This window comes from Oncorhynchus gorbuscha, unplaced genomic scaffold, assembly GCF_021184085.1.
Source record: "Oncorhynchus gorbuscha isolate QuinsamMale2020 ecotype Even-year unplaced genomic scaffold, OgorEven_v1.0 Un_scaffold_4771, whole genome shotgun sequence".
NCBI lineage: Eukaryota > Metazoa > Chordata > Actinopteri > Salmoniformes > Salmonidae > Oncorhynchus > Oncorhynchus gorbuscha.
In genome coordinates, this window is record NW_025748723.1 from 22290 (window position 1) to 31537 (window position 9248).

Consider the following 9248-nt stretch of genomic DNA (forward strand, 5'->3'; position numbering starts at 1 on the left):
GCACGGTCCGTTACACACCTCACCTGGCGAACTACAGACCAGACAGGGTAGGGGTTACAGACAGGGTAGGGGTTACAGACAGGATAGGGGGTTACAGTCTGTCAGCACGGTCCGTTACACACCTCACCTGGCGAACTACAGACCAGACAGGGTAGGGGGTTACAGACAGGGTAGGGGTTACAGACAGGATAGGGGTTACAGACAGGATAGGGGTTACAGACAGGATAGGGGGTTACAGACAGGATAGGGGTTACAGACAGGGTAGGGGGTTACAGACAGGGTAGGGGGTTACAGACAGGGTAGGGGTTACAGACAGGGTAGGGGTTACAGACAGGGTAGGGGTTACAGACAGGGTAGGGGTTACAGACAGGGTAGGGGGTTACAGACAGGGTAGGGATTACAGACAGGGTAGGGGATTACAGACAGGGTAGGGGATTACAGACAGGGTAGGGAATTACAGACAGGATAGGAATTACAGACAGGATAGGGAATTACAGACAGGATAGGGAATTACAGACAGGCTAGGGGATTACAGACAGGCTAGGGGATTACAGACAGGATAGGGGTTACAGACAGGATAGGGGGTTACAGACAGGATAGGGGGTTACAGACAGGATAGGGGTTACAGACAGGGTAGGGGTTACAGACAGGGTAGGGGGTTACAGACAGGGTAGGGGGTTACAGACAGGGTAGGGGGTTACAGACAGGGTAGGGGTTACAGACAGGGTAGGGGTTACAGACAGGGTAGGGGGTTACAGACAGGGTAGGGGGTTACAGACAGGATAGGGGTTACAGACAGGATAGGGGTTACAGACAGGATAGGGGTTACAGACAGGATAGGGGTTACAGACAGGATAGGGGTTACAGACAGGATAGGGGTTACAGACAGGATAGGGGTTACAGACAGGATAGGGGTTACAGACAGGATAGGGGTTACAGACAGGATAGGGGTTACAGACAGGATAGGGGTTACAGACAGGATAGGGGTTACAGACAGGATAGGGGGTTACAGACAGGATAGGGGTTACAGACAGGATAGGGGTTACAGACAGGATAGGGGGTTACAGACAGGATAGGGGGTTACAGACAGGATAGGGGGTTACAGACAGGATAGGGGGAGACTGACCACACCTCACCTGGCGAACTACAGACCAGACAGGATAGGGGATTACAGACCAGAGAGACAGACGGGGGGGGGGGGGACTGACCACTTGACTATAATAAAGACGTTGTTTCAACATTAGAGACCGTTGGAAGATCCAGCCGTCTGACTGGCTTATTGTGACAACCCTGAGCACCCCTCAGGCATTCTGATTGGCCAGCAGACAGTAGATTATAGTCAGGAGGGGGGGTAAACACCTGGCTGCGGGGCCAGAGCGAGGAGGTGGTTGGTCAGTGAGGCGTGGAGGACTTGCAGGACAGTAGTTTGGCCACCATCAGTCGGGCGTATCGCATCCTGCTGGCCAGCTCCTTACAGCAGCCAAACTCCTCGATCAGAGACGTCTTATAGGTCCGGAAGTCTCTCTTCTCGTCGATGAAGGACACAGCACCCATCAGAGGACACAGGATCAACTTGGTGTGGTCCTACAGAAGAGAGATCTCTATATTATCACAATAACTTGGTGAGACGGGGAGAGGAGGAGGAGGAGGAGAGGGAAGGAGGAGCCGAGAGAGGAGAGATCTCTATATTATCACAATAACTTGGTGAGACGGGGAGCCGGAGGAGGAGGAGCGAGAGGGAAGGAGCGAGAGGGAAGGAGCGAGAGGGAAGGAGCGAGAGGGAAGGAGCGAGAGGGAAGGAGCGAGAGGGAAGGAGCGAGAGGGAAGGAGCGAGAGGGAAGGAGCGAGAGGGAAGGAGAGAGAGGGAAGGAGCGAGAGGGAAGGAGCGAGAGGGGAGGAGGAGAGTACCTGGAAGAAGTTGATCTGCACGGTGCCGTTGGTGAGGTGGAGGACGATGGCCGACTTGGTTCTGAACCAGTGGCTGAGGTACGGCAGACGGGCCAGCTCGTCTCCGTCACGAGGCGTGATGTTGGCACCCGCCTTCAGAAGGTGCTCCGACATGTAGTTACGGAAGTACTTCAACAACGTGATCTGGGGAGGGCAGAGGTCACAGGTCAGCTTGGCTCTAACCCAAGAGGCTAAGGACTTTTGTCCCAATGCTATCCGAAGGTTAGCCTGACACTAGCCACAGCCATAGAGAAGCACTAGCACCGACGCTAACCTTCTTGGATAGCGTAGCGGGGTAGGAGCGGACACTGAGGTAGCTCTCGGCGGCCATCTTGTCGATGTACTGAAGACTGTCTCCGTCGGCGTACATCATCATCCTGGTGCAGTCGTTAAACAACACCCCCACGCTGTTGTCACACAGCTGATAGCCTGCAACAGAGGTCAGAGGTCACACACACAACCCTCTATTCAGAGAGCATCACATGGACACGGGGTTGCCATGGTGACAGAGAGCATCACATGGACACGGGGTTGCCATGGCGACAGAGAGAGCATCACAAGGAGACATGGGGTTGCCATGGTGACAGAGAGAGCATCACATGGAGACACAGGGTTGACGTGGAGACAGGGTTGACATGGAGACAGGGTTGACATGGACACGGGGTTGCCATGGTGACAGAGAGTAGTTACCCAGTCCGTATTTGTCGCTGTAGTCGACCCACTTGCTGATCCAGAAGATGGGGACACAGGCTGGGTCCTCTGCCTCCTCTGGAAACACAGGGGTTAGAGGTCAGGGGTTAGAGGAACCCGGTCTACAGCACGTCATATACCTAACAGAGGTCGATATGTTGGGCTGTGGGAATGAGTCCTCTCTCCGAGGGCTTGGCAGTGTGTGTGTGTGTCTCGTACCCATGCGTATGAGTCCTCTCTGTGGGCTTGGCAGTGTGTGTGTGTGTCTCGTACCCATGCGTATGAGTCCTCTCTTCGAGGGCTTGGCAGTGTGTGTCTCGTACCCATGCGTATGAGTCCTCTCTGTGGGCTTGGCAGTGTGTGTGTGTGTCTCGTACCCATGCGTATGAGTCCTCTCTGTGGGCTTGGCAGTGTGTGTGTGTGTGTGTCTCGTACCCATGCGTATGAGTCCTCTCTGTGGGCTTGGCAGTGTGTGTCTCGTACCCATGCCTATGAATCCTCTCTCCGAGGGCTTGGCAGTGTGTGTGTGTGTGTGTGTGTGTGTGCGTCTCGTACCCATGCGTATGAGTCCTCTCTCTGAGGGCTTGGCAGTGTGTGTCTCGTACCCATGCATATGAGTCCTCTCTGAGGGCTTGGCAGTGTGTGTGTGTGTCTCGTACCCATGCGTATGAGTCCTCTCTCCGAGGGCTTGGCAGTGTGTGTGTGTGTCTCGTACCCATGCGTATGAGTCCTCTCTGTGGGCTTGGCAGTGTGTGTCTCGTACCCATGCCTATGAGTCCTCTCTCTGAGGGCTTGGCAGTGTGTGTGTGTGTGTCTCGTACCCATGCGTATGAGTCCTCTCTGTGGGCTTGGCAGTGTGTGTCTCGTACCCATGCCTATGAGTCCTCTCTCTGAGGGCTTGGCAGTGTGTGTGTGTGTGTCTCGTACCCATGCGTATGAGTCCTCTCTGTGGGCTTGGCAGTGTGTGTCTCGTACCCATGCGTATGAGTCCTCTCTGTGGGCTTGGCAGTGTGTGTGTGTGTGTCTCGTACCCATGCGTATGAGTCCTCTCTGTGGGCTTGGCAGTGTGTGTGTGTGTGTCTCGTACCCATGCGTATGAGTCCTCTCTGTGGGCTTGGCAGTGTGTCTCGTACCCATGCGTATGAGTCCTCTCTGTGGGCTTGGCAGTGTGTGTCTCGTACCCATGCGTATGAGTCCTCTCCGAGGGCTTGGCAGTGTGTGTGTGTGTGTCTCGTACCCATGCGTATGAGTCCTCTCTCCGAGGGCTTGGCAGTGTGTGTGTGTGTGTGTGTGTCTCGTACCCATGCGTATGAGTCCTCTCTCCGAGGGCTTGGCAGTGTGTGTGTGTGTGCCTCGTACCCATGCGTATGAGTCCTCTCCGAGGGCTTGGCAGTGTGTGTGTCTCGTACCCATGCGTATGAGTCCTCTCAGAGGGCTTGGCAGTGTGTGTGTGTGTCTCGTACCCATGCGTATGAGTCCTCTGAGGGCTTGGCAGTGTGTGTGTGTGTGTCTCGTACCCATGCGTATGAGTCCTCTCTGAGGGCTTGGCAGTGTGTGTGTGTGTGTCGTACCCATGCGTATGAGTCCTCTCTGAGGGCTTGGCAGTGTGTGTGTGTGTGTGTGTCTCGTACCCATGCGTATGAGTCCTCTCTCCGAGGGCTTGGCAGCGTTGCAGGTGTCGAGTTGCTGCAGCAGGTCACTCAGGTGGCAGTCTGTGGCCTCGGGAATCTCTCTGAGCAGTGGCTCATCTTTCTTTTCCACCTTCTCTGTCCCTGCTGAAGAGACACAGACACTAAACCCCGGGCTGAAGGAAAGGAAGGGAGACACTAAACCCCAGGCTGAAGGAAAGGAAGGGAGACACTAAACCCCAGGCTGAAGGAAAGGAAGGGAGACACTAAACCCCGGGCTGAAGGAAAGGAAGGAGACACTAAACCCGGGCTGAAGGAAAGGAAGGGAGACACTAAACCCCGGGCTGAAGGAAAGGAAGGAGACACTAAACCCCGGGCTGAAGGAAAGGAAGGGAGACACTAAACCCCGGGCTGAAGGAAAGGAAGGGAGACACTAAACCCGGGCTGAAGGAAAGGAAGGGAGACACTAAACCCCGGGCTGAAGGAAAGGAAGGGAGACACTAAACCCCGGGCTGAAGGAAAGGAAGGGAGACACTAAACCCCGGGCTGAAGGAAAGGAAGGGAGACACTAAACCCCGGGCTGAAGGAAAGGAAGGGAGACACTAAACCCCGGGCTGAAGGAAAGGAAGGGAGACACTAAACCCCGGGCTGAAGGAAAGGAAGGAGACACTAAACCCGGGCTGAAGGAAAGGAAGGGAGACACTAAACCCCGGGCTGAAGGAAAGGAAGGGAGACACTAAACCCCGGGCTGAAGGAAAGGAAGGGAGACACTAAACCCCGGGCTGAAGGAAAGGAAGGGAGACACTAAACCCCGGGCTGAAGGAAAGGAAGGGAGACACTAAACCCCAGGCTGAAGGAAAGGAAGGGAGACACTAAACCCCAGGCTGAAGGAAAGGAAGGGAGACACTAAACCCCAGGCTGGGGGAAAGGAAGGGAGACACTAAACCCCAGGCTGGGGGAAAGGAAGGGAGACACTAAACCCCAGGCTGGGGGAAAGGAAGGGAGACACTAAACCCCAGGCTGGGGGGAAAGGAAGGGGGGAAAGGAAGGGGGGAAAGGAAGGGAGGAAAGGAAGGGAGGAAAGGAAGGGAGGAAAGGAAGGGAGGAAAGGAAGGGAGGAAAGGAAGGGAGGAAAGGAAGAAAGGAGAGAGACCCCTACGTAGTGTGAATCTAACCCTTGTTGTTGAGAGCGGTGAGTGGGCGTCTCTGGCTGGGCTCCAGAGAGGAGGGAGCGATGGAGAAGCGCGGGGGCACGGTGAGGCAGGTGGTGGGGAGACGCAGGGGGATGTACCCCTCGGTGAAGAACTCGTCGGTTAGCAGCTGGGAGACGGTGGGCCGCTGGGACGGGTCGGCGTGCAGCATCCTCTTGATCAGAGACGCCGCCACAGGGTTGATTTGCTACAGAACAAAAACGAGAGAAGATGAAGAAACTGGTGTTGGCTCACCTAGGGGATGGTGTAGTAGTAATGGGTAGTGTAGTAGTAATGGGTGGTGTTGGCTCACCCAGGGGATGGTGTAGTAGTAATGGGTGGTGTTGGGTCACCCAGGGGATAGTGTAGTAGTAATGGGTAGTGTAGTAGTAATGGGTGGTTAACTCACCCAGGGGGTAGTGTAGTAGTAATGGGTGGTGTTGGCTCACCCAGGGGGTAGTGTAGTAGTAATGGGTGGTGTTGGCTCACCCAGGGGGTAGTGTAGTAGTAATGGGTGGTGTTGGCTCACCCAGGGGGTAGTGTAGTAGTATGGGTGGTAGTAATGGGTGGTTAACTCACCTGGGGGTAGTGTGTAGTAATGGGTGGTGTTAGCTCACCCAGGGGTAGTGTAGTAGTAATGGGTGGTTAACTCACCCAGGGGATAGTGTAGTAGTAATGGGTGGTTAACTCACCCAGGGGATAGTGTAGTAGTAATGGGTGGTTAACTCACCCAGGGGATAGTGTAGTAGTAATGGGTGGTTAACTCACCCAGGGGGTAGTGTAGTAGTAATGGGTGGTGTTAGCTCACCCAGGGGGTAGTGTAATGGGTGGCGTTGGCTCACCCAGGGGGTAGTGTAGTAGTAATGGGTGGTGTTGGCTCACCCAGGGGGTAGTGTAGTAGTAATGGGTGGTGTTAGCTCACCCAGGGGATAGTGTAGTAGTAATGGGTGGCGTTAACTCACCCAGGGGGTAGTGTAGTAGTAATGGGTGGTGTTGCTCACCCAGGGGGTAGTGTAGTAGTAATGGGTGGTGTTGCTCACCCAGGGTAGTGTAGTAATGGGTGGTGTTGGCTCACCCAGGGGATAGTGTAGAGGGTGGTGTTGGCTCACCCAGGGGTAGTGTAGTAGTAATGGGTGGTGTTGGCTCACCCAGGGGGTAGTGTAGTAGTAATGGGTGGTGTTACCTCACCCAGGGGGTAGTGTAGTAGTAATGGGTGGTGTTGGCTCACCCAGGGGGTAGTGTAGTAGTAATGGGTGGTGTTGGCTCACCCAGGGGGTAGTGTAGTAGTAATGGGTGGTGTTGGGTCACCCAGGGATAGTGTAGAGGGTGGTGTTGGCTCACCCAGGGGTAGTGTAGTAGCAATGGTGGTGTTGGCTCACCCAGGGGTAGTGTAGTAGTAATGGATGGTGTTGGCTCACCCAGGGGTAGTGTAGTGGTATGGGTGGTGTTAGCTCACCCAGGGGATGGTGTAGTTGTTCTTTTTGATGCGGTTGTAGGTCTCCTTCCAGACAAGAGCGTCTCAAATGGAGGTTTACCAACCAGCAGAGTGTACCTGAGAGAGATGGAGCCTGTTACAAACCACTACAGAGTGTACCTGAGAGATGGAGCCTGTTACAAACCACTACAGAGTGTACCTGAGAGAGATGGAGCCTGTTACAAACCACTACAGAGTGTACCTGAGAGAGATGGAGCCTGTTACAAACCACTACAGAGTGTACCTGAGAGAGATGGAGCCTGTTACAAACCACTACAGAGTGTACCTGAGAGAGATGGAGCCTGTTACAAACCACTACAGAGTGTACCTGAGAGAGATGAAGCCTGTTACAAACCACTACAGAGTGTACCTGAGAGAGATGGAGCCTGTTACAAACCACTACAGAGTGTACCTGAGAGAGATGGAGCCTGTTACAAACCACTACAGAGTGTACCTGAGAGAGATGGAGCCTGTTACAATACAGACCACTACTGGGACCCAGATAGAGTATTAAATATGTGTTGAGGTGGTCCTACTGGGGGACCCAGATAGAGTATTAAATATGTGTTGAGGTGGTCCCAGATAAAGTATTAAATATGTGTTGAGGTGGTCCTACTGGGGGACCCAGATAGAGTATTAAATATGTGTTGAGGTGGTCCTACTGGGGGACCCAGATAGAGTATTAAATATGTGTTGAGGTAGTCAGTATGATGCCTGTTGGACCCAGATAGAGTATTGGGAGATGGTGAATATGCATCGTCTCCCTGTACGGTCCACAAGCTTGGCATTAAAAAAAAAGGACCGCGTTTTGTAATGACTCTAAAACAAGATTTGTATCAGTAAGTAGTAATGTGGTTTGTTGCTCAGTTTAAATTTATTGTGACCAGGTAGTCAGTATGATGCCTGTACCCCGGGGCGGCAGGGTAGCCTAGTGGTTAGAGCGTTGGACTAGTAATCAAAAGGTTGCAAGTTCAAATCCCTGAGCTGACAAGGTACAAATCTGCCGTTCTGCGCCTGAACAGGCAGTTAACCCACTGTTCCTAGGCCGTCATTGAAAATAAGAATTTGTTCTCCACTGACTTTTCTAGTAAAATAAAATAAAAAAGATTAACTTTGAAAACGGATACCGCCCATTTGTTCTAGTCTCGTTTGACTTACAGGATACAGCCCAGAGACCAGACGTCGACCTCGAAGCTGTGTCCCTTCTTACAGAGAACCTCCGGGCGTGTAGTTCGGTGTTCCACACAACGTCTTCTTACGTTCCCCGTCAAACTCTATCTTAGTGGCAAGGCCAAGTCACCTGGGAGAAGACCGATAGGTGTTTAGACAAGGTGATGTACAGAGTATAGAGCTTAATGAATACAGCCCAGGTGTGTGTGTTCATTCTGAACCGGCCCACGTGGCGTTCACCCCGAACCGGCCCACCGTGGCGTACACCCCGAACCGGCCCACCGTGGCGTACACCCCGAACCGGCCCACCGTGGCGTACACCCCGAACCGGCCCACCGTGGCGTACACCCGAACCGGCCCACCGTGGCGTACACCCCGAACCGGCCCACCGTGGCGTACACCTGAACCGGCCCACCGTGCGTACACCCTGAACCGGCCCACCGTGGCGTACACCCTGAACCGGCCCACCGTGGCGTACACCCTGAACCGGCCCACCGTGGCGTACACCCTGAACCGGCCCACCGTGGCGTACACCCTGAACCGGCCCACCGTAGTGTTCATTCTGAACCGGCCCATCGTGTGTGTAGTGGTGTTCATTCTGCAGTGAGTCGTACACGGAGTGAGTGTAGTGGTGTTCATTCTGCAGTGAGTCCTACACGGAGTGAGTGTAGTGGTGTTCATTCTGCAGTGAGTCCTACACGGAGTGAGTGTAGTGGTGTTCATTCTGCAGTGAGTCCTACACGGAGTGAGTGTAGTGGTGTTCATTCTGCAGTGAGTCGTACACGGAGTGAGTGTAGCGGTGTTCATTCTGCAGTGAGTCGTACACGGAGTGAGTGTAGTGGTGTTCATTCTGTAGTGAGTCGTACACGGAGTGAGTGTGTAGTGGTGTTCATTCTGCAGTGAGTCGTACACGGAGTGAGTGTGTAGTGGTGTACATTCTGCAGTGAGTCGTACACGGAGTGAGTGTGTGCGCTGCGTACCTATCTTGACATCCATGTCGTCGCTGAGAAGATGTTTCCTAGTTTCAGGTCTCTGTGTATCACTCTGTTGTTGTGGAGGTACTGACAGCCTTTAACCAGCTGCATCATATAATACCGAGCCTCGGCTCCGTTTACAGCCTTACGACGCTTATGTAGCTCCAACAGAGAC

At 53.8% G+C, this 9248-nt stretch overlaps 1 pseudogene; it reads right to left on the reverse strand.

Annotated features, from left to right (window-relative positions):
• Positions 1-1007: 1007 nt before the first annotated feature.
• On the reverse strand, positions 1008-9241 carry LOC124028745 (annotated as a pseudogene).
• Positions 9242-9248: the final 7 nt, after the last annotated feature.